At 34.8% G+C, this 25,336-nt stretch overlaps 1 protein-coding gene and 1 non-coding gene across 2 annotated transcripts in view; both read left to right on the top strand.

Moving 5' to 3' along the window:
- Positions 1–25,336, top strand: part of LOC125997887 (ubiquitin-conjugating enzyme E2 E2) — a 191,527-nt gene that overhangs the window by 33,891 nt on the left and 132,300 nt on the right. The gene's annotated exons all lie outside the window — the stretch shown is intronic.
- On the top strand, positions 21,059–21,262 carry LOC125998413 (small nucleolar RNA SNORA73 family). The gene has a single exon (XR_007491985.1). It is a non-coding gene; the product is annotated as a small nucleolar RNA SNORA73 family (small nucleolar RNA).

Genomic DNA, 25,336 nt, shown 5'->3' with positions numbered 1-25,336 from the left:
CCTTGTTCAAGGCAACTTCTTAGAAGCAGGCGTGTTATCTCTCTGGTCCCAGCGAAGTTAATTCTTTTTTTTGTTTTTTTTTGTTTGTTTGTTTGTTTTTGGTTTTTGGTTTTTGGCTTTTGGTTTTTGGGTCACACCTGGCTGCACTCAGGAGTTACTGGCTCTATGCTCAGAAATCGCTCATGGCAGGCTCGGGGGACCATATGGGATGCCGGGATTCAAACCACTGGCCTGCATGCAAGGCAAACGCCTTACCTCCATGCTATCTCTCTGGCCCCAAAGTTAATTCTTTTTTTTGTTTGTTTTTTTGTTTTTCTTGCTACACCCGTTTGATGTTCAGGGGTTACTCCTGGCTAAGTGCTCAGAAATTGCCCCTGGCGTGGGGGGACCATATGGGACGCTGGGGGATCGAACCGCGGTCCTTCCTTGGCTAGAGCTTGCAATGTAGACACCTTATCTTTAGCGCCACCTTGCTGGCCCCCCAAAGTTAATTCTTAAATAAGATTGCTTTTATTATATTTGTCAATAGAGTTGAATTATTGAAGACACCTCTAATGTTGATATTATGAGAACTTCTTATGTTTTTTTTCAGTGTACATAATGGATTTGATAGAATCTTAAGTCATTAATCTACTCTGAATTAGCTTTTGAGTGGTGTGAGATAGGGATCTAGTTTAATATTTTTGGTATGTGCCATCTAGTTTTTGCAACACCCTTTATTGAAGAGGCTTTCCTTTACTTCATGTACCCTTTTTGTCATAGATTGACTATAAATCAGAGGGCATACATACCAACTATCAGTTCTTTTCCATTGGTCTATGGAGTTTGGATAACTTTAAGTCTAATTTAAATCCAAAAATGCAATACTTCCATCTGTTTTTCAGAATAGTTTTGGTAATTTGGGGGAGGTTTTTTTTTATTCCATACAAATTTTCATACAAATTTTTATGCTTGAAGAATGACATTGGAATTTTGATGGATTGAATCTATATAATACATTCAGTAGACTAGTCTTTTTGACAGTGGTACTTCTTCCAGTATGTATATATAAAATATTTGTTCATTTCCTCATATCTTGAAAGAAGGTATCTATATATAATATGTATTTTATGTATATAAACACACCTTTGTATGTATGGTACACACATACAATACAAACCCATACACATTACCCCTACGAGAATGGGCAGGATTTTCTGACTGTTAATAAAGTTGGAGGAAAGATGAGGAAAGAAGAATTTGAATTAGGTTTAGGTTAATTGGGAAGAAACAGTGGTAACAATTCTAAAATGACAAAGACTTTGGATGGGGGTTGAATTAGTGGAAAGGATTAAGAGTTCTGTTTGGGGTATGTTAATTGTGAAATCCTTGTGATACACCAAATGGATATACTAAATAGAAAGTTGAATTTGAATTTGGAATTCAGAGGAGAACTAGAAAAATATCAGCCTAAAGTTGTTCTCATAAAGGATTTATGTCCTCAGAAATGGATAGTTTTTATGTATGTAAAGATAAAAAAGTGGAGAGCTCAAGACAAAACTAGTGAAACCATAATTTTAGGAAAACAGGAGAACATTTCCATCCAGGAATTGGGAGGAAACCAGGAGAGATGTTTTTTTTTTTATAAATTTGAGAGAATTTTATAAATTTGAGTGAGTTCTTAGTGGCTTTAAAGTTATCATAAAAAACTTTTTTTCAAATGAACATAAAAACAGAATGATTGAAATTTTTCACACTTTCACCAGAATAACAGGATGAATCAAATTTTATTGAGTTTTCAAAAGTCATTTATTTAGTGATTCTAATTATCTATATAACTTATTTACCCAGATGCCATAATTTGCCTCGAGAGGAAAGGCTTTCTCTTGGGAAATCAGGACTATGTCCACCTGCATGTCCAGATAGGCTCAAGGGCCAATTTAATTAGGAACATTTGATAACTCACAGTCAGTTTAGAACCATGGACAGAATAGAGCTGTTCCTGCAAGTGTAGTTATTCATTTTTTTTTATTCCTGTGTAATTTTACTTCAGAATTGTTACTGATAGCATGCCAGTTTATTTATGTCTAGCTTCAATCTTTTGCAACACACAGTTGTGTATAGATAGTAAACTCTTCACTTATGCCATGAGAAAGGGACTGTAAGGAATGTTTTATATGCAGAATAGCAAAGCCTTCTGCCAGGGTTGACTTCTGCATATTTTCAACATTTTCAGAGGATGTATGAAAGACCTTTTAGGCATGGACAAATTTACTTTATATTATTTGTTATAACACAAAGGGAGATGGAATTAACAAAACAGATCAGCTAGGGTCAACTTGTAATAATTGTTATATCTCAATGGTAGTGGTATTTCTTTTTTTTTTGGGGGGGGGGGAGGGTTGGTCACACCCGCTGATGCTCAGGGGTTACTCCTGGCTATGCACTCAGAAATGACTCCTGGCATGGGGGACCATATGGGATGCCAGGGAATCAAGCTGGGGGGGGGGGAGAAATTGAACCGTGGTTCGTCCTAGGTTAGCGCTCACAAGGCAGGTGTCTTACTACTTGCGCCACTGCTCTGGCCCCTCTCAATGTTATTAATAAAGTTATTATCTAAGGATTTACTGAGCTGTGGTTGGTGCTAGTTGAGCCTTCTGTATTACTATTTAGGGTCACAGAGCTTGGTGGTCTTTTTAAAGCAATTTTCCCATCAGAGTTGCTGTGATCCTATTGAACTGACACTATGAAATTTTGAGGTGACGGGAAACTGTTTGCAACCATGCAGTTCAGGATCTGTAGAGAGATTTGGAACAAATTTGGTGGTTTGACAGTTTGATAAAATTAAATTGAACCTTTTCTGTTGGAGGGTGAGTTTGACTGTGGGCTGCTGAGCCTTCAGGCAGAAAGGGAAATCTGCCTGTCCCATTCCATGAAGGCCTCAGACTTGTTAGCCTGAAACAGATGTAATAGAGGAGTCATTTTCTATTATTTTCTTTTGGAGCTTAGTAGAATTACTGGGCCTTTTTTTTCTGCTAGGAAGGTGGCTGGTGCAGTGTGGGCTCCTGGATTTTCCAGTGGTAGAGGTGTGTAGGGAGACTTGGCTTGCCTCATTCCAAGAATACCCGAAAATTTTTAGCCTGTAGTCTGGTCCCATCTGAGAAGATTTAGCTGCTTATATTATTTGAGTTCAGTTATGGAGCTGGATCATTTTTGTTGAAGGGTGTTAGAATTGACCTTGGGCTGTGGTGCCTTCCTGCACACTCTCATTCTGAGAAGCCCCCAGAGTTTTCAGTCCAGGTGGCTATCATTTTCTTTTTTAAATATTAAGTCTTGTTAAAACTGTGATTAAGTTTCTTGGGTGGCCCAAGTATTTTCTCTATTAGCCTATATTCATTGTTTTCACTGATAGATTGTTTTTGTTTTTTTTTTAAGTATCGGTATTCAGTTAAGTTTTTTTGTAGTTTAAATTATTCAGTGCTACATGTATGACTTTTAAGCTAGTCAAATGAATATTAACAATGAAGGTGCATACTTGTACTGTTTGGATTTTATTAACTTTGCAGATTTTCATTTAAAAATTTACCTTTTATATATACTTGTGTACTCAACATTCCTGTTTTAATATTTAATAATAAGTCAAAACTAGCCAGTCTAAAACCAAGCTCCTTTTTCTTCTCCCAAATCTGTTTCATATTGGTTATCTTGATCTTTTTCTTTCTGATTTAGTATTCTTTTTCTGAGCAAATCCTTTACCTCAACCTTCAAAATATACCCATTGTCTAACTACTATTCTTATTCTGTCCTTCATTTCATATTTGAATTAATTGCCGAAACTTCTCAACAGTTCTATTTTAGATACCATAAAAGGCATTGCTGGAGGGTCATATAACAGCTCAGTTCTTAAATTTACTTTAACTTTCAATACTTTTTCCCACAGGGGTTGAAGCAGACACCAGTTCCAACAACAGTTCATGTTTCACTACATCCTTCCTGCACAGATTTATCCTATTTTTGACATGTATCATTCTAAATAGTCTTGAGATGATACCTATTGTTATCTTGATATGGATTTCCCTAGTGATAAATTAGGCTGAACATTTTTTCGTGTGCATGTTGTCACTGTGCTTATCCTCCTTTGAGAAATGTATTCATTTTTTTCTCTCCATTTTTGATAGCATTTTTGAATTTTTTTTCTTGATCTTTGTTAGTACTTTATATAAGCTGGATAGCAAACCTTTATAACGTTTTCACTTTGTATTTAACTGGGCAGTCCACAAAACTACAATTTTCATCGCAAAAGAAAGCTTGTTATGCTTATGGAAATCTGTTTTAAATTATTTCTACAGTCTTTCTTTTGGTAGGGACATGGATAACACCCTATGTTGCTCAGGGCTTAACTTCTGGGGCAGTATATTTTGAGGAGAGTTCAAACTGCGGTCAGCCTCATGCAAGGCAAGTGTTATACCTTGTGCTTAGAGAAGTGCTATGACTTCTCTACAATCTTGATTCTTGTGTATATAGCTGTCATGGAAATAACAGCCTTTACCATTTTACTGTAACTATGATTTAGAAGTTATTTTATACTGTTAACAGTGTGCAGTACATTGAAGATGGGATTCAAGGTTAATCATTATATTGGAAAATATGAAGCAATATGTTCTACTAACTTGCAAGTCTCTCCTGCTGTAAAAACTGAATTATTACACATAAAGTGATAAAAGGCTAATAATTTGGTTATTAAAGCAATTAATCCTCTACATTTCCTATAACCTGACATAAAATCTTTGCTTTGAACTAGTTATCAATTAATAAAACTATAAAGAACCTGTAGATGTAGCTCTATGATGGAGTGCCTGTCTTACACAAGTGTTGTTTAATCCCTGGCATCACAACTCATAATTATCTTGTGAGATTTCTGCTTTGCTGTGTGATACTTGTCATGACAACTCAGCTGGTATTTGGCCTTATATCACCACGTACCTCCTTCATTCTTTGGGATAATGGGCTTCATTTGTTTCATAACTGTGTCCTCGGTATTGTGGTAGATGCTAGAGCTTTAGTAGTGGGGAAGTCATAGTTATTTATTGATGCATAATAAATTTTCAAGATGTAGTGAAAACTTTACTGTGACAACATTTTGTGAGTCAGGAACTTGGGTGCATTTTAGTCTGGCTAGATGTCAAAATGAGTGCTAAATCTGTGGTTATTTTTATTATATTTCAGGATGCTACTGGAGGATGTACTTTCACAGTAACTCAGTCACATGCCTGCCAGGTTGATAGTAATTGTTGATAGAAGTCCTCATTTCTTATGCACATGGGCTTTTGTTTTTCTGCAGGTTACTTGAGAGCCTTTATGACATGGTTGTTAAGTTTCCCCAGAACAGGGATTAAGGAGAAGAAAAGAAAAGTTCTAAAGAGAAAGCACAAGAGCTATAGAAAAGAATACCTCGGAAATCACATAGAATCAGTTGCATTTTTACCAAAAGCAAGTAACTATATCTTATCCACATTTAAAAGGAAGAAAATTAAACTATATTTTTTGATGTAAGTGCATCAGAACTCATAGTCGTTATTGTAAAATCACAGTAAAATATCTTTCTTTCCAGACATTATACTAGTGACCATAATTTAGCATCACCTAACACCAAATTACTGCTATTAACATGCATCTCAAAATGCACTGAAATAAGTGCTATCATAGTAGCATGTCCTTTTGACAAATGATTACTTTCCCACCTTCAGTTCTCTTTGTTGGTAAAGCTGTGATGACTAGGAATCTCCCACTCTTTGACTGTGATGTTTAAACATCTAGCTGTCATCTTTGTCGACAGCTACATTACAAGCTCTTGTGCTCATAGACTTAGCCACAGTGCCATAGAAGGATCGTACATCTTTTTTAATTGTAATGTTTGCATATATACTTGGCCAAGTGTTGCAGTCTTTCAGTTGTGGTGACTTTTTACACTGGCTACATGGATCTATAGAAGCCATTGCATTGCATCTTAGCTGTGGTGTTTGCTGTGAGTCGCATCCTATGATTGCAGCATTTATACACATAGAAGCAGAGCTGGAGGATCAAGCTCACTCAGCACATGCTGCTACACCAAGAATCAAGCTCACAACCTAATACTTTTGAAGTAGCCCTTGAGCCATCCTTTCAGCCCAAATTTGGACATTTGAAAAATGTGAATGTCTTTCCTCTTTCTCAAATTAAAGAACTTTAACCTAATTTACTAAACAGTGCCCTCCCTCAACATTCCTTTCTGTCATTGTTAGAAATTTCCCACTTTTCACTTTGATTTAAGTTGGAGATTTTTATTTATTTGCTTATATATGCACTTTTTGAGGGGCTGGTAGTAATGGTGGTGGTAGTACTGAATATTAAATATTGTATATTATCATATATTTTTCATATTAATAAATATTATTATGGAAGACATGTGCTCTTGCACTGTGCCACATCCCTAACCCTTGAACAGCCATTTAAATACCACGTCACAAGAATATATTACATATACACTTTCAATGTCCATTTCTTCTGTTGTTGTTTTTTTTTTTAATTTTTATTTTGATCATATTGGTTTACATAGCTCTCACAGTAGTATTCCCTTCAGACTTTATTTTCTTTTTTTTTTTTTTTTTTTGGGTCACACCCAGCAGTGCTCAGGGGTTATTCCTGGCTCCAGGCTCAGAAATTGCTCCTGGCAGGCACGGGGGACCATATGGGACGCTGGGATTCGAACCGATGACCTCCTGCATGAAAGGCAAACGCCTTACCTCCATGCTATCTCTCCAGCCCCAGACTTTATTTTCTTAATTTGGACAAATTAGTTGGACTAGACTAATTTCTCTTCTTTTCCCCTTTGTTTTGGGACCACACTTGGTATTGTTCAGGGTTTATTCCTGCTTGGGACCAAATGGGGCAATAGGAATTAAACCCCAGTTGACTGTGTGTAAATGTTCTACCTGCTATACTATTACTCTGGGTTAGACTATGTTTTTTCTTTTTTTTTTTCTGTTATTTTTTTTTATTTTAATAATATAATTTTTATTTTGATCATAGTGGCTTACATATTGTTGACAATAATATTTTAGGTATATATTTACATAAAATCAGGGGGGATTCCCATCCCTAAATATTCCAAGCAGTGCTCAGGAGTACTGTGGAGCTCACCCTTGATTTTTTTGTTTTGTTTTTGGTCACACGCGCCTGCGCTCAGGGGTTACTTCTGGGTCTGTGCTCCGAAATTACTTTTGGCAGGCTCGGGGGACCATATGGGATACTGGGATTTGAACCACCGTCCGTCCTGGGTCAGCTGCGTGCAAGGCAAATGCCCTACCACTGTGCTATTATTTCTCTGGCTCCTCACCATTGAGTTTTAGGACACCAGGCCTTTGTTGTGATGCAAGGGCCAGAAAACGCAGTGCTTCTCAGGCTCTGTGGTTCTGGGTATTGCACCATTTTGAAGGTGTTTGCATGCTTTCAGGCCCACATTTGACACTGCTTTGGGGTTTGCTCAGCATGCACCTTAATTTTTATATTATTTCCCAATTTGTATTAGACTGTTTTCTATGCTAGCATATTATACCTTTGAACAGGAACTTTGAACTTATATGTAACTGGGACAATTTAAATGAATTTCTGTTTTTGAAACAGTATTTGTTTCCTTAATCTCATAAAAACAAATTTAGAAACATTAAGAACATTTGTTAATGTCTATTTCTTAAATGGAAGCCTGTGTCAAATAAATTAAGGTATTGTAACTAAGTTGATATTTAAATGTGTTTAAAAAATAGATTTCAGTGGGTTATAGTTTGAAAATCTTTTTTAGAATAAGCACTAAGAAATTTACAAAAAGTTAAAATTGCTAACATATATGTGTAAAGAGCAGTTTACTTATATAGTTTCTAAATGTTTCTTTTCTTACAAAGGTTTTCATTTTAGAATTAGTGTACATTTTTCAGTGTTCCAATTATTTAATATTTTTATGCTGAAGAGTGTGTTACTTCTAAAATGAAAGAGAAATAGCTTTTGACTGTATAGAACGTATTTACAACTTAAAACTCCAAATTGATACTGTAATTAGAGATACTAGACATATTTAACCAAGGCTAATTAAAAACTGGTTTTATGAATTTACAATCTTTCAAAGTAAACAGGATTGAGTTAATTATTTTATTTTTTCCAGTCTTGATATCAGAGATCTGATATCTAAAAAGATTCTAACTATTTTATCAAATTTTTTATATTCTCATAGTAAATATGAGAATTCTCATATTCTCATAGAGAACAGTTAAAGATGAGCACAAAAACCATATCTTAATCTTTACCTCTCTAGAAATGTTTAATGACTGTGATAATACCATACTGTAATTTTCCCCGTTGTACAGCTGATCTTGTGCTGACCACTTGCCATATTCTGTTTTGAGTCCTTTTGTGTGTATTAATATATTTAATTTTCAGAACAACTGAATGACAAAAGGAAATAGGTTATTCTTCTCCTTATTAGAACTCATGGTTGGGTCATATAACGTAAGCTAAGCTTCCTAGGATCTGGCCAGCACTCGGTGCTTTGTTCACATTGTTGAATTCATAAGCAATTTTTCACACAGCCTTAACAGTAGCTATAACTAAAAACATCCTTCTTGGGGTAAAGCCTAATTTCTTATAAATTGTCACACTGAACTTCATATAGTGCCAAATAACCACTGCAGAAACCTGAGTGTTGTCCTAGTCATCTCTTGCCCATTACTTTCTCAATTTAGTCTTAATAGTATTACCTACAAAATGTTTCCCTTTATTGAAAAAGGGAAGTAAATCCTTTGTCATTGTGTTCTTTGACTGACTTCTTGCTGGCATCCTTTGCAGTCTAAGCTGTTTCAAATGATAACTCCACACTCCAGAAATCAGGATTCCTCTTTGATTTCTTTCAAGTTATAGGATCTCTGGCTGGGTTTTTGATAACTGCATGATTAATGTATAATTCACCTATTTAACATATATAGTTCAGTGACTAGTAACATAGAATTGTGCAGCACTCACTCCCCATTTCCCTGTATCTCCTGCTTTGTGTATTAGTCTACTTCATCAGTAGAGATTGGGCTGCTCTGGACATTGCATATAAATGGAGTCAAACCACCTATTCTCAACATTTACTATTTAGGGAGGATCCCTGTTGAACCAAGGACTTGTAGCACAGAATGCACCTTTCTGGTTGCTTCTTAGATATCATATGCTTCAGCTCATTGAAGTATTCGGGATCACCAGAAATTACTGTGGTTTTAGCAATATTCTCTTTGGGTTCATCCTGTTTCCTTTATTCTCTCTATTTTCTCTCCACTATCTCCTTCTCCTTTGATGAATTAAGCTATGATAACCTAAAAAGCAGGAGCTTATTGATTCATAGTTCTGAAATCTATAAATTAAAAACAAAACCAAACAAAAACAGAACCATGCTCCATTTGAAAACTAGGAGAAAATCCACCCATGCCTTGCCTAATTTAAGGTGTTTGCCAACAATTCTTGGCATTCCTCAACTTGAAGATACACAACTACAGTCTTTGTCTACACATTATCATCTTCCCATATGCATGTTTTCACTTAAGTGTTCTCTGTTTTTATGAACAATTTTTTTTCAACATGGACTTTACTATTAGATTAATTGAAATGTCTGGCCTCTCACTATTACCTAACATCTATATAGGTTTTTTTTTTATATATGTAAATGCTTCTCAATTTGTTGTAAGCACTTTGATTCGTAAGATATAAATACATATATTTATTTCTCCAGTGTAGTGTGTATGTGAGAGACTTCTTCTAGCTCCTCAAAAAGTCATTCCAAAAGTGTTCTGTGTGTATTTTAAAGCATTTTTGAAGGTAGGGCAATAGGGAAGGTACAAGACTGAAATGGCATGTGATTTTTTTTAGGAAGTTTTGACCACAGAAGAATGATTTCCCTTAGTGCTGTGCTGACATTAAGTTTTACTACTCAACTCATTACAAACTTTGTTAAAATTATTGAAGTTATTTTTACTTAATGTGCTAACTTTATTTTTTGCATTTACACACTAAAAGAAAGATACTTAAAATTAATGATTAGAGAATAGTGTTATTAAAGTTCGTTTTGGTAAATAAATAACGGTTATTGGAGTTCTTAACAGACTAATTATATATGGTTAGTCTTCATTTCATTGGATGCTGGGACATTTTTTTTTTATGAACCTATAGTACGTCTCTCTTGTGGGTTATTTGATGTAAATGTCACCATCTGCTTGCATGTCTAAAATATTTAACTCAGTTTAAAAGGCCAATAAGAGGAACCAAAGCAATACAACAGTGGGTAGGACATTGATGTTGCATACAGCCCACTGGATTCAATTCTCAGAATCTCTTGTTGATCTAATTTTTCACTCTATGTACCTTTGTATTATAACAAACAATATGAAGCAAATTTATTTGTGCTTGCATGAAGACAGGCTATGATGATGGGTGGGAAATTGGGTCACTTGGTAAAGGGAAAATCAGACTATTAGTGAGATTGGCATTTGAATATCTAATGCGAGAAATGACTCTTATGAAGAACTTGGCAAGTCATGGTGTTAAAATAAAAATTAAGACACTAAGCAAATGTTAACATATTTTTCATACAAATTACAGTTTTGTTGTTTGCATTTATTTATGATTCTTTAAGAAAGAGATATTAGTTAAACTCCTAAATTTATCCTCATAAATGAATCTAAGAAAGCCCAGATTTCCCTGTAAATTATGAAAAATTAAGGGTTGGTTGTTTAGAAATGTGTGGTTATTGTCTGATTAGCTCTAATATTTTCCATGCTTTACTGTGCTTTCTTTGACATCCGTCTTCTGATCAGTTCACTCCTTACTAGCTTTAGTACAGGTATATGTATTGGTATATAATGGATTAGGAGTTAGAGTCGGAAATAAATGTTACAGTTTTCAACTTTGTTTCTTGTTAGTAGAGTCCTTAAATGTGAAGGGTTAAAAGAAAGAAAATAAAATTAAGTTATTTGTGCCTCTTCCCTGCTTATTTCTGCCTCACATAACACAGGTAATTATAACATATTATTCCCTAAAATATCAGGAAAGAAAAATAGTTAAATACTTCAGGGTTTTCTCCACACCTTTTTTTTTTCTTAGAAAGAAAATCAAAAAGCAAATATGAAAGTGTGTTCCTGTTACTTTTGTATGGCATCTTGTTAAATTGTGTTCTGAATGGAGGAATTGGTATCAGTATGACTTACTAGAAGTGGTGGGTAGAATAAACTCTGGTTTTGGCTTTTTCAACATACCAAACTGCAGCAAAAATGCTGCTAGAAATATTTTATAAGCTCCCATTGTTTTTTCTACTCAAAAGTTTAAGTGAAAGATAGATGTGCTGTGTTGTCAGTCATACTCCTGTAAAATTACATTTTACTTTTTTCTGTCACCTTTTCTGAGTTAATTAGCACAAGTACCCTAATTACATCAATCCTGACCCTTAGATGATTTATGTTAAATTCTGGCTAATAAAAGTGGTAGGGAATGCAGCAGAAGGAGAAGCTTACTGGCCCAGAAAGATTGGAGAAGCTGCTCAACACCTGAAATACAATTTATCCTATGACCCCCTCTGGTTTCTTGTGCAATGAACTGCCAACCGGTCCATTCCGTGTCAGCAGGAACATGAACACGGTGAACACCTTGAACTGCAGGTGGTTGAAAGCAGGTCAACCCCCAGGAAGCCAGCCAACCAGCCCTGGAGTTACCGCCACATGCTGTTATTGGGAAACATCAGGGATCTGTTTATTTAGTTATCAGACATTTTTAATCTGTTGGGTGTGTGTACACACACACAGCACATCACTCTGAACAAACATTTAGTAATATTTCACTCTTTGAGAATTGAAGTAGTCACAGACCATCAAGAGAGCTCAACTTATTGTTATTTAGACTTACTTTTAAGAGGTCTTGGTTTGATCCTCTGAGTATTACCATGGACCAACCCTGTGTATATATAGCTGTGAGTAGTCCCTGAATACATCAGTTTAGACTGAAAACCAAAAAAAAAAAAAAAAAAGCCACAGTAGAACTTAATTGGGGTGTGTAGGGGGAACAAGAGTTTAGAATTAAAATTGAAATATGTGTACAGTATATAATAAAATGCATGAAATATGCATGAACTAGAGGAAGGTTTGCTAATTAGGTTGCTAATAGTATAGCATACTTTATTTATCTGTTTGCACTATTTTTATTGTGGTACCAGAATTTACAATACAGTTATACTTTTTATGTATACATGGTTCCAACTTCACATTCATTACCAGATATTCATTTTCATTCACCAGTGTTCCAAGGGCACTTCTTAGCCATTCTCCTTGCTAGTTATGCTCTTTTCTGTGTGCCACTGGCCATTTGTTTTCCTTGTTTCTTTATATCCTACATATGAGAGAGATCTTTGTGTTGGAGATGGTGACACCTAAGTATATATAAATGAATAAATATACTGAAATTCTACCAAGTTTTAAATCTTGCCAGTACATTTTAAAACTCATGAAATAGATCAATCCTACAAATAAACAATTTAGTAAGAGTGAGGAGAGTTCAATTTAAAGACAAATTCAACAGGCCTATAAAATCATTAGTGTCTTTTATTCTAAAAAGGGAATTCTGGCCTTAAGTTAGAAAATATAGATAATGATTAAGTATCTGCATTATTAAGTAAAATATATGATAAAAGGTAGGGGTCAGAGAGATAGTAGAGTGGGAAGAATGTTTGCCTTGCTTGTCACTGTCCCAGGTTAGATTGCTGGCACTCAATGTGGAGTAATTCCTGGCAGTGCTCAGGGATGCAGGGATTCGAGCCACCATCCTTCTGCATGCAAGGCAAATGCCTGACCTCCATGCTATCTTTGCGGCTAATGACGATTTTTTTTATTTATTTGACAAGGGATTTCCAGTGATTTTTAATTATTTTAATCTCCTTCCACCGCTGAATATTTTATATTTTTAAAAAAAGATGGTTAGATTAAGAGAAAAAATGTTAAGGTGTTTCTGCCTTTGATTGTTTTAAGTTACTTAATTTTATTAATAATTCTGATCATTAATAATAGAAAGATTATAATTTTTGCCTTTGAAAAAGTTTGAATTTTTGTTATATGTGATTTTTCTCAGAGGTTTTCTATAAATCTTCTAAGACACATAAAATTTAATCTGCAATATTAATCTAATCTTCTATTAGTGTCTTTTGCTTTACTGCTGTCTACTCCATTTCATTGATGAGAAACTTATTAGCTTTACCACTAAGAGAAATGCTTGTTTAAGCCTATAAAGATGAGATTGAGTATCAAGAAATACTTATTGAATGAGCAGTGGTTATGTTTTAATCGGCTCCTGTGGTGGATAAAACGACATAAATTTTCTCTTTGCAGTTTGCCTTGATATTACTAAAACCAGTTAAAAGCAACTGCCTTGCATATATTATGCCAGAATACAAGATAGAATAGTAGGCAGAAAATTGTTATGTAGGCAGGCAAAAGGGCAGATTCTCTGCCAAATGGCTCTAAATGAGTTGATGCAAGAAATTTAAATATTAGGCTTTGATGAAAGATTGTTGGATTTCTTCAGTGTTGTTGTTTCCTTTGGTATGCAAGCTAATTAGACAACAACTAATTGGAGCCAATGGCTCAGACAGCTTGCTTCCATTGGCACAAATGTTAGAAAGTGGAACATTTGGATTTTTTGCTGGCCAGGACTATCTCCACCAGGGTTTAGCTCTAATCATATCTGCAGATTCTTCTTGGCCCTGCGCCCTGTCCTGGAGAGCCTTTGGGCCATTGGCAACAAAAAGTGTTCCAGGGGATCCCATTATTTCTATTCTTTATGATACTCATATAAACCCTCCTACTATATTTTAGAATTACAAAACTACCAGTCTAGAAAAAGGAAGAATCCCTGTTTCCTAAATAAAAGTTTTTATAAAAGTTTGAGTTAGGGTGTTACTTTTAACAAAGATACCTATTTTTACTTAGAAAGACTAGGGGCACATGTTAAAAATTTCATTTCCTATGGTACTACCTGTAAATTTGAATGTAGTAGTTATGCTTTGTAATAGTTGAGAAGCGGATTTATTTACATTAATTGGAATACAGAATGCCTTCTAAAGTATTCCAAAAGTCAACAATGAATTAGAACCGAAGTTTATAGACACATTTTAAAAATTGGACTTGAATATATACTTTAAAAAATAATTTATTCTTATCCTTTTTATCTCCAACAGAATCACATAACTTGAATCATTCAGCCTCATAAATTGAGGGAGGAAAAGGATGATACTAGGACCAGTCAAATGAACATGTAGTGAAAATAAAAAACGATCAGATTTGAACACCAAACCAAAAGTCAATGACAACAGAATAGATACCCAATCTACAACAAGCTGTAAAGTGGAGACCAGTTACACTAGTATTCTGGGGGGTAAAGAAGGGAGATATGGGATACATGCTGGGAATAGGGGTGGAGGGAGGATAACACTGGCGGTGGGAATGCCCCTCATTCATTGTCACTATGTACCATAAATAATTCTGTGAAAGATTTGTAATGCATTTTGGTCACAATAAAATTTATTTAATAAAAAAAGGATAAGAGTTAAAAAAATACAGTAATAATACAACACCACAATTACAACTATGTTTGTAGTTGTATTTCAATCATAAAAAGAACACCCTCCTTCAGCAGTGCAACGTTCTCACCATTAATGCCTCCCCCTACTCTCTGCCTGTATTCAAGACAGGCATTCTATTTCTCTCACTCATTACCATTGTTATAGTTGTTCACGTACTTATTTCTCTAACTGCACTCAACACTCTTTGTGGTAAGCTTCATATCATGAGCCGGTCCTTCCAGCCCTCATCTCTATTGTCTCTAGGTATCATTACAATAATGTCTTCTTGGTTTTTTTTTAATCCTATAGATGAGTGAAACTATTCTGTGTCTATCTCCCTCTGACTTATTTCACTCAGTATAATAGTTTCCATGTCTATTCATGTACTTAACACTTCTCCCTGAGAAGGCCCTAATACTGCCCTGGCACCAATGTGCTCCAGTGTTGGTTCATATGATACGAGTGACCTGAGGGTCTTCAAACTACGGCCCGCGGGCCACATATTGTATTTGTTCCCATTTTGTTTCTTCACTTCTAAATAAGATATATGCAGTGTGCATAGACATTTGTTCATAATTTTTGTTTTTACTATAATCTGGCCCTCCAACAGTCTGAAGGACAGTGAACTGGCCCCTGTTTAAAAAGTTTGAGGACCCCTTGGAAACAGCAAAAACTTGCTTTCAAGGCAGGGGTCCCAGCATTACCACCTAATGGTGAGATGAAACCAGAAAACACTCCGTGACACTGACTTCAACATAGGATCTGTATAAAAACCAGGATCTCTAACTATAGACACCTGACTACAGCAACCGTGATTGAGAAGAATTTTTACTGGAACTACAAAGAAAGACTTTGGGGTTAGACAATTTAATATGCTTGGAGTCTCTAGCTGGTTTTATGGCATTATGGCTGGTCTTCATGGGTAGAGTCTCCCTGTTTTTAGGCCAAAGTTTTTTTTCCTTTCTATTTTCCCCAACTTTTTTTTTTTTAACAAAAGAAAAGGAAGGAAGGGAGGGAGGGGGAAGAAGGAAGGAAGCCCTAATGCTTGTGCCACTGCTCCAGACCCTCAGATCAGTATTTTTTACAATAAAAGTAGCTGAAAGGAACCTCCTATATACATTTAACTTATGTATCATTCACTTATTGTAGCCATACTTTTATTTATGTATTCTTATCCAAACTCTGTCACTTGAATTTTTACAAACTCAATAAAGATAAAAGACTGACATCTTTTCCACAATTGTATTCATTTAAATACCTGCACTGAGTAGTTGGCACTCAGATCACCGGCTGAATTTTTTTTTTTGACTCTTATAACTGAAATATACTGCTTAGATTTTTCTATCTGGACTTTCTTTTTTCTTTTCTTTCTTTTTTTTGGGGGAGGGGGGAGTCACAGCACCCAGCGGTTCTCAGGTTTTATTCCTGGCTCTGTGCTCAGAAATCGCTCCTGGCAGGCACAGGGGATGACATGGGATACTAGGATTCGAACCACCATTCCTCCTGAATTGGCTGTGTGCAAGGCAAATGCCCTACAGCTGTGCTATCACTACAGCCTCTCTACCTGGAATATCTTTAAGGAAGACAAAAATATAACATCAATGATAACACTAGGTATATGGCAGCTAAAAATAATAAAAAATTAACAGTATCAGGTTGAAACACCCATTAGAATTCAAGTAGACTGTCATTAAAATGGAAATAAAATTTATATACAGAAAACTAATATTTTATTTATATATTATACAGCTAAATAACTTTAGGACAGGAATAAACTCCTTAGCATATCAAAGTACTAAACATTATCATCACTCCAGAAAGTTCCTTCATGCTTCATAAAACCATGTTGATTATTATTCAGATATTTGGTTCTCTAGGTACTATGAAATCATCTCTGGTAGTGTTATATAAACAATATCTGTTTAAAAATTACAGATTGAGAGCCTTCTTTTCTCCCCAGTGTATTTCTAGAAGAATTTCTGTTCTGCTTTGGCCTTATTTTCTCAGCCCTGCTAAGTGAAGACATTCTTATTTTATTTAAAGACATTCTTATCTTATTTAAAAGATAGTTTTAATGAGAATGATATAGTTGTATTGGTAGAATACTTGACACTGTAATATAATAACCAATCAATGACACTGAAAATGTCAAATATTTAAAATGACATATCTAACAATTTAACAATGCATTAGAAACATGCTTAGATTTCATTGTAGTTTTCAAAAGATATAAAAAAATTTTAAACTTGACTAGATAAATTTTTTTTCTGCTTTTACTTCTTCACATATTATTTTGTATAAGAAACCTGCACTTAAGAAGTTGGCTCGTTCATTTTTTCCTGGTATACTTAGATACCTTTTTCTTGCCTTAATCTTCCTGTTTTTAGAACGGAATTCAGCCCATTTTCCATTCTGTAATGAAACTCATATAGTAATTTCACCTTTATCACTGGAGGAGCTTAAAATTTTCTTCATCTGCAGCCTATTTCATTAAATAATCAAATATCATTTGTACAGTTTTCTGTTATCCTATCATTTCAAGGAATACATTCATTCTTTTGTGTGTTATGAAGATATAGTAAAATTCATTTAGAAATTCATTTTTATTTTTGTATTTTATCTTTTGGAGTCATAGCCAGCAGTGGTTAAGCTCCGTGCTCAGTGGGTCACCACCAGTTGTGTTCATGGGACCATGTATGTACGAAAAATTGAATCTGGGTAAATTGCTTGCAAGACAAGTGCTTTACCCACAGTACTATTTCCTTGGCTATTTAATATTAGCATTTGGAAAGTTTTTACCTATCATGAATTTGGGTTTTTAGGATGATATATATATATAGACACATATATATGTGTGTGCTATGATATATATATATATAATTATATAACAGCATATACTCATGCATGTATACACACCAAGGAATTCTCTTCCTAGATTTTCATTTATAAAATGAGGTTTATTTTATTTTAAATTTATTAGTATTTCTTTTATTAACTAAACAAATGTTATGGCTAATACATTTCAGTATTATGTTTTATTGTATGCTAGCAGATAGCTACTAGGTAATAGATGCCTACTGAAATTGTTTAGTAGGTGCCTAATGAATATTAGTATTAATGAGTGCCACAGAACAGGTTTATGTGATTCAAAACAATAGACTGTCCAAAGCCATAGAATAGTGGGGATGGTGTTTTGCCTTGCATGTAGCTGACCCATTTGATCTCTGGTACCCCAGATGCTCTCTTCCTCCGAGCCTGCAAATGTGATCCCTGAGCATAGATTCATAAGTAAGCACCACCAGATATTGCCCAAACCCAAACCAAACAATAAACTTAAGCCAAAGACAAAAAAAAATATGTTGTTAGAAAAAATAATTTAGAATTTAGAAAAGATGAAGGGTTTCACAAAAAAGTATAAATTGAATATGAGAAAACAGGAAGATTTATTATGGTAACTAAACTTTATAAAAGCCTGCTTTGAGGATAAAAATAATAGAGAATAAAAGGTTGAAATAAACCAAAAGTGAGTTTTATTTGGAGTTGACATGGTTTTGGAGATATTGTCACAGCTCAAAAACTAATTAATATTTTAAAGAGCTATTTCTTTTATTCTCTACACAAGGATATTAGTTGATAAAGAGACAGCAGATTTAAAAAAAAGATTCAAGGGTCTTCTCATTTTATTTTGTTTTAATGATTTTAAAATTTTCATTAACAAGTACAAAATTTAGGACCAGAGAAATTGTACAGCAGGAGAGTGTACTTGCGTGCAACTAACCCAAGTTCAGTACCTTGGCCTGCTTATGCTTCCTCAAGCAATGCCAGGAGTGATCCCAGAAATAAAAATCCTGAGCACCATTGGGTATGATTAAAAAACCAAACTAAAACAATACAAACAAAGCCAAAAATTGATTTTAAAAATTAAATCACTTAAAACTACCATCCTTACAGAGCATCCTCTTGTCTAGTAGATTTTACATTGTTCTGTTATTATTTATAAATAAATATAAAATAATATAAATATATAAATATATTATATATAAATATATATAACACAATATAAATATAAAAATATAAAATATAAATATAAAATTTTATAAATAAATATTATTTATTATTATTTATTAATAATAGAAATAGAATAGAACTGTTCAATAGAAATGAACTGTCTTATAACTTTTTTGGTCACCAATTAGACTGAGGTGGCAGCTTTCTTTCTAGTTTTTGCTTAACTTTCAGTATTTTCTGGACTTTGTACCTCTTATAGACATCTTTTCTACTATTTGATCATAAGCATAGCATCTATTTGTCTTATGTCAGGAACAGTAAAATGATCCTGAGAAAGGTGTTTTGAGAAATTCTACACCTGGGCTTTTCCAAGAACATCAAATGGTGACATCATTATCAAATTTCAAGAATTTCATCTTGTAGTATCATCTAGTATCTTATCAGAACTGCAGTTGGTCTTCTTGACTTGTGTAAATTTGAAAGCAATATGTGTTGTTGGACAGTATATTTTAGATGCATACTCAGCTCTGATTTGGCTTGGATAATCACGTGAGTTGTAAAGCCAGTTGCTTCTGTTGGTGACTATATTTTTACTGTCACCAGACTTTGTTGCCATGGCAAACATCTTATGAATACATATTCTTGACATTGAAATATATATTTCTCGGTTTATTTCAGATGTCAGTTGCCTGTAGCATAGGTGACTACCATATTGAATTTGAGATGATTTGTCTCCACAGGGTTGTAATACCACTAATGTTATAGATGCTCCAAAGGACAGACACACAAAAGGCATTGTCAGCTGGATGTGCTGGTAATAAATAAAGTGGGTCCCATAGTCATCTCCATCTTTATGGTTTACTTGAATCAAGCTTGCGATTACCATTTCAGCCAGAACTTAATGCTTTTGTGTCAGTTTTAGTAACCAATTTTTTTTAAATTTTTATTGTGATCATAATAGGTTACATATCTTTCACAGTAGTATTTTAGTTACATATTAACATTGAGTCAGGGGACTACCCATCACCAAATTTGTCCTCCTCCCATCCCAGTTCCCTTTCTGCAACCCATATACCCCACCGTCACCCCCTGGGCTGCTAGAGTAGGTGGTCCCCTCTTTGTCTAGCTTACTGTTAGTGGTCATATATCTGTTTGGTCCTGGTACCCTCCCTTGTTTTCCCCTCTATTTAAGAGGCAGAGCTAGATAAATCGAGTTATGTAGTTTTGTTTGAAGGAAAGAAAATCAACATAATGGGGTACAAAATAAGAAAAACAAACAAACAAAAAAAAAAGTCAAATACGCTGAAAATGGGCGGAGATCTTCTAGACACAGGGGTCCTCAAACTTTTTAAACGGGGCCAGTTCACTGTCCTTCAGACTGTTGGAGGGCCAGATTATAGTAAAAACAAAAATTATGAACACATTTCTATGTACACTGCATATATCTTATTTAGAAGTGAAGAAACAAAATGAGAATAAATACAATATGTGGCCCGCGGGCCGTAGTTTGAAGACCCCAGCCTCAGTTTGAGAGAGGACGTGAAAAGATGAAAAGGTAATTGAAACACCACAACAATACAGAAAGAAATATCAAATTAAATATCCAGTGAGCACTACAGCAATAAAGACAAGCACCACACAATAGTCTCCGTTCTGAAATCAAATCATGCTGGAGTGCAAAAAGAAAGAGAGAGATAAGATAAAATAAAATGAAATAAAATAAAATTGGAGATATCAACTTCAATATCTACACCAAAATAAAGACGTCAAAAAAACTCTATCAATCAATAAATAAATGTGTGGAAAGATGATTATTTTGTTGTTGTTGTTTTTTTTCTTTTTTTCTCTGCATAGGCACATTAAGTATTGGGGATATTATAGAGGGAATTCCCTTGGCCTAGGAGTTACAGGGTTTTCCACCCCTCAAGTATACTGTCATGGGATTAACTGTAGACTCCTTGCATGATCATTTACTCTCCCCTCAGTGCATTTGTGGTGTATGGAAGACTTCTGCTTCATCTTGGATGGTAAAATCAGACCTCTGTATCTAGAGATCTTGGTGACTGTGCAACTCAAGGAATGGAGCTTATGATGAAGTCTTTCTTTGTGGTTCTAGCAGTTCTGCTTCTTCAGTGTCGTTTTAATCCATCTTCTGTAATTGGTGCTTAGTAACCAATTTTTGTAATAGAATTGCTGGGCTTCCTTCATTTCCTTATATTTCTCCTTGGCTGTAGTTGTTCCTTGAAATTCATTCTGTTAATACCAACAACCAATTGCTTGCTTTACAATTGATATGTAAATTAAAAGGGAAAGCCTCCAGGTCTTCTCATTTTGGAGATAATCTGCTTGCAATTTACTGTCACTGGTAGTGACTTTTAAAAGAGTTTATGTGAGGTATGTTTTCACATTCCAATGGGGTTTTCCCAGCAAGTGGCTCTCCCCAAGCACTGTCCAGGTGCAGTGGAGTATTGGGCTCTGCTCCGTGATGTATAATATAGTCCCTTTTCACAACACTGGAAATCAAGCGAAGCCTCAATCTGTGCCTGCATGTTTCTACAGCCTCTCAGGGTACTCTGGCCTATGATTGAGTGACAAACCATGCAGGAAACAGTAGGAAAAACATGTTTTAATGGTCTCTGTGGTCTGGTGTGTCATTGATGTTGTTAAGTTGTTAAGTCTAAATTTACACAGGGTGATATCAATTATGATGGAAGGCCTTCCATTCAATTTTCTTCTATGCCAGCCCTCAGCATATTTGAAACGACACTTTCCCATTTTACAAAATTCCTTTCTTCAAATTTTTTATGGTTTTTTTTTTTTTTTTTGCTAATCTGCCACATTTATAGAACTGATTAGTAGTCGTGATAGACTTCCAGTTGTCAACGAGAATGTGGTTAATTTGGAGTTTTTCCTATTTGTCTTAAATTTAGTGGTAGTTTTTATGAGACTTCAGTTGTTGTGTCTCCCTACCACCTACCAAAAAAAGTGAAAGAATTTTTAAGATTATTTCAAATTTCCAGTTCAGAGACATTGTTTGGGGATTAAATAGGAATGTGGCTGGAAATATACTTAGCAAACTAAAATTACACCATAAGGCGAAGATACATTACAGAATTCTGCCTTGCACATAGCAGAACCCATTAAGTTCCTGCTATCACATATAGTTCCCTGAGTATAACCAGGTATAGGCCAGACTGCTCCCCTAAAAAAGTCAGCTCCCACATTTGAGGGTATAGAAAGATTCTTGGGGGAGTCAAAATGCAATTCCTTAAATTTGTTTGTTACTAAGCTTCTCACAGGACTTTGCACTTTCTTCTGATACAAAGCAGGTGTGATCAGAGAAAGCAACAAACAATATGACTGGTTCAATATAGCGATCCCTATATACCTAAAGTCATATTCATAAAGTATTCTTAATGTTATTATTATCATAAGACATGGCAATGAGAATAGAGAAATCCCAAATATGTATATGAAACTAATCTACAAGAGATTGGCAGCTTTGAGTGAGCCCATCATTTTTCTCTGTGACACCTTATGGCTGTCCATAGGAAATGTATAATTACACACCCAGAGAACAATCAGAAGAAACCAAGGGTAGTAAAGTCATATCTTCTGAAATTTTACTCATCTCTAGAGGCATTTTTCTCAGGAAAGCCTTTATCTCTAGGATCACAAATTTCTCTCTACCTAACTGGCAAGTAGTAGGCCACTTTTTTTTTATATACTTCGTGATGTTGAAGAGTTGGTTTTTTAAAAAAATTTTTTATTGAAGCCTTTGTGAGTTACAAGTCCTTCATAGTTGGATTTCAGGCATATAGTGATGGTTAGTTACGGCCATTCCCACCACTAGTGTTGACCTCCCTCTACCAGAGTTCCAAGCATACATTTCACACCTCCATCCTTGGTATCCTGGTCTACCAGTGTAACTGGTCTATTTTGTGTTTAGCTTGTTATAGTTTACGTTGAAGAGATTATTTTTAAGCGGTACAGAGCACATATTTGAAATACCAGATTCCACAGTCATAAAAGATGATAGAGGTTTCTAACTCATAAATATATCAAAATTGAATTCTGTTTTCTAAAGTAATAGGCATAGAAAACAAACTTTTGTAATAAGTGCACTCCCAAAAGCAATCATAAGTTATAGAAAATAGACTTTTTTATTTTTATTAATGAAGATAACTATAACTATTAAAGTTTGATGTATTTCATATGGTAAGACAATTTTTGAATATAGTAGATTTCATGAGGCTTGTTTTAAAATTCAATATCAGTTGGATTATCATACAGTTATCATACAGAAGTAAAGCACTTTCCTTCCATATAGCCTGTCCCATTCAAACCATGGCACTGAATATGGTCTGCTGAGCACTGCAGGAGTAAACTCCAAACATAGCAGGACATAGTCCAGTCTCCCCTCACAAGTCAAATCACTTTGAGGAACCTTAGAGATAACTCAGTTGGTTGAGTGTTTCATTTGTAGAAGCCCCAGTTTGATTTCCAGTGCCATATGGTTCTTCTAGCACAGAGCTGAAAGAAATCCTTGAAGTCTATCATGAAGCAAATCCGGTTTCAGCAATTTTCCTTCAATTTTGTTTTTACTATTGAATCTACTGAAGCAGGGATGTAGCTCTAAAGTATATATCTTAAACAAGAGGACAAGAAAGTGAAGTGGGCACTCTTGTGACAGTATGGTGTTGCAGTAACCTATACATGAAACCATCATTTATCAGTATTGTGAACAGTAGTATCTCAATGGAATATTATTCAGCCATAAGAAAATATAGTCATGCAATTTGCTACTACATGGAGAGTTCTGGAGAGTATCATGTTGAATAAAACTAGTCAGAGGAAAGAGACAGACACATCATGGTCTTTCTTATATTTGGTATATTAAAAAGCATAATAATGACATAACAAATGTCCAGAGACAGTGGAAATAAGCAATATGAGTAATGCTATTTAGTAGGAAATGCCCCCTGAGGGGGTTGGGTATAGGACAGGAAGGAACCAAGGACTGATGGAGGGAAACACTAAACCAGATGGAAGAGGAGATGTGGAAAGGGGATAAAGTGTTATGTAGCCCTTGATAGGATTGTAACCACAGTGCAAAAACTTAAAAAAAAAAAAAGGTGAGGGGAAGTGCCCCTCACAAAATCAGACTGGTGGGTGTGAGTCAAATGACGTGGGGAGAGGGCATTGGTGGATGCAAGTGAACACTGGTGAAGGGTGAGTGTTGAAACATTGTTACTCAATAGTGAATAACTTCATAATGTCATGATGATGAAATTAAAAAAAAAATTAAAGATAAAGGAAACTCACAGTGAGCAATCAAGCTCTTCTTATTGGAATCAAGAATCCAAGGACCTGTTTTTTTATTAGCACAAACATAAAATTCTGCCAGAACAATGTTCTCAAGCATAGTCTGGTCCTAGAGCTGAAGCAAACTGTCACTACTTCTAGTAATGCCTCAAATGTGAAAGAGTTCAAGAAACATGAGCTAAGATACAAGAATTGTAATTTACCTAATTTACCCAGAACTTTTGTGACACGTATGTTGAAAGAGAACAAAATAGAGTGACGTTGTCAGTTTCCTTGTCATCAGTATTCACAATATTTCTTCAGATTTCAAAAACAGTAGTGTTGAAAGTTACATACACAAGCTTTTGAGTTGTGCTTCTAAAGGTTATTAGTTATATGTCCCTAGTCAAATTATTTTTAAAAATTGAGACTCAATTCTCTACGGGTTACGATAGCATTAAAACAGATATCATGTATAATAGGTCACCATACTTAGATATAAACAAGAATTTAGTCCTTACTGTGGTATATATATTTTGACTGCTTTTCTAAAAATAAATACTTAGGTATTTAAGATATATAAGTTTTATTGATATATTCTAACAACTATTTTTAAAATAAAAGATGAAAGTAATATAGGAAATAAGATTGTCATAAGTCATAATGTATTAAATTGCTTTGTAGATTATAGTTGTGGAACAGTTATACCAATTTGATTTGCAATCAAATCCTTAAGCAAAGCTAAAATAAACTCTTGGTGGGTTGTGGAGTAAACATATTATTGATGCCTTTAATGGAGCCATTTGTAACTCGATTTCACAACTTATTTTAAGTAGGTTTGCTTTACTGGATTATTACAGCAAACACCAGATGTTTCCAGATTTGTTTACAGGGATTAATGGATTTTATCATATACATCATATACACAAGATTGTTTTTTAAAAAACCAATATAATAAAGTGTTGTTAGCTACACTCTTGCATACCAAATCAGCATTTTACAGACCTTTGTACTAAATTAGTAGGCAACTCTGACAGAACAGCCAAAGTGGAAGCCTCATGCTATAAATCAGGGCATTGGAGAAACGTGGGTCTTCCACTCCTAAGAAGCAGATAGCTCAGTAGTTGAAAACTGAAACTACAGTGGTTTTTCCCTGAGACCCTGTGTCTTTATTAGCATGTATCAGACTATACCCTGGGGTGGAGAACAGATGCTCTAAGGATGCTTCCATCCAAAGGTGCTTCCAACCAATGAGTAGCAAACATATCCTGAATAAGATGGAACCAGTTAATCCAACAAACAACCATAGACTATCTGGAATATATAAATATCTTTTCAAATGGCCTTGAAATCAGGTTTTTTTTAATAAAATAAATTTCTGTC

The sequence above is a fragment of the Suncus etruscus genome, chromosome 20, assembly GCF_024139225.1.
Source record: "Suncus etruscus isolate mSunEtr1 chromosome 20, mSunEtr1.pri.cur, whole genome shotgun sequence".
Classification (NCBI taxonomy): domain Eukaryota; kingdom Metazoa; phylum Chordata; class Mammalia; order Eulipotyphla; family Soricidae; genus Suncus; species Suncus etruscus.
The sequence above is the reverse complement of the archived record's forward strand: the minus strand, read 5'-3'. Positions and strand labels throughout refer to the sequence as shown.